Here is a 1,110-nt window from a genome sequence, read left to right on the forward strand (position 1 = left end):
CTTAAACCTGAGTCTGATGGGAGCTCCGGTCTGGAAAATTTTATTTAGCTGGTCCTGGGAACTAGGTCAGATGGTAAGAGGCAGAGGGAATATTTACTTGTGAAGAATATTCGTCCTCTTAATCTATTTCCTTTCATGTGGGAACAGAAGAGATTCTACAGGATGAATGATAGCCTCCCTGAATTCTAAAGGAGGCATATTCTATTAATGTGCGGCCTGAAGGCATTACCCAGGAAGACCCTCGTAGCAAACTTGAAGTCACTTTTGCTCCACTGCATTTGGAAAACAGGCAACTAGACTATAGGGAGAAAAGCCCTCTTTGAGAGAGGTCACACTACGGTTTCAGTTTAGTGCCTATCAGAAATTATTAAACTGTTTCACTTTAGAGCACACATATGTAAAAATCATGTCAACAAATGGTATCCACAAAGGAAAGACAAAAATAAAGCGTGTTCCCTGAGCACATAAGGAGAAAAACGTGACATGCCACCTTCAGGCCTTCCCTGATGGTCTCACTGGGAACCTGCAGGTTTCTGGGTTGGATGAGTAAATGCCAACTCATGTCCCTTAATTGAACCCATGCAGGGGTTGAGGCATGGGTTGGCCAGAGGATGCTGTCCTTAAAGTCCTCATGTGATTGGAATATAAAAGATGTTTTTTCAATGATCTAGGCTTGCTGAAAAGCAGTCTGACAGTGAATAAATCCAGTCCTTTGCTGCTGTTTCTACCACAGAAAAACAGTGATAAAATGGGATGAATCAGGTCAGATTTAAATAAAGATACTTGAGAGTTCTGTTTCATTGAATTCTATGAATTTAGTCACATTTGCATACTCTAAAAGCCTTGCAGTACCGCTTATACTGTCTTAGGTTTCTTTTTTTCTTTCTTTCTTTCTTTTTTTCTTTCTTTCTTTCTTTCTTTCCTTCTTTTTTCTTTTTTCCTTTCTTTCCTTCTTTTTTCTTTTTTCCTTTCTTCCTTCTTCCTTCTTTCTTTGCTTTCCTTTTTTTCTTTTTCAGTTTTGGAGATTGAAACTAGTGTCTCATGTACACTAGGGATGCATTCTAACCTACATCTTTCTGCCTGCTTCAATTCCTTTAGAAGCTACTGGGC

The sequence above is a fragment of the Microtus ochrogaster genome, chromosome 1 (assembly GCF_000317375.1).
Source record: "Microtus ochrogaster isolate Prairie Vole_2 chromosome 1, MicOch1.0, whole genome shotgun sequence".
NCBI lineage: Eukaryota > Metazoa > Chordata > Mammalia > Rodentia > Cricetidae > Microtus > Microtus ochrogaster.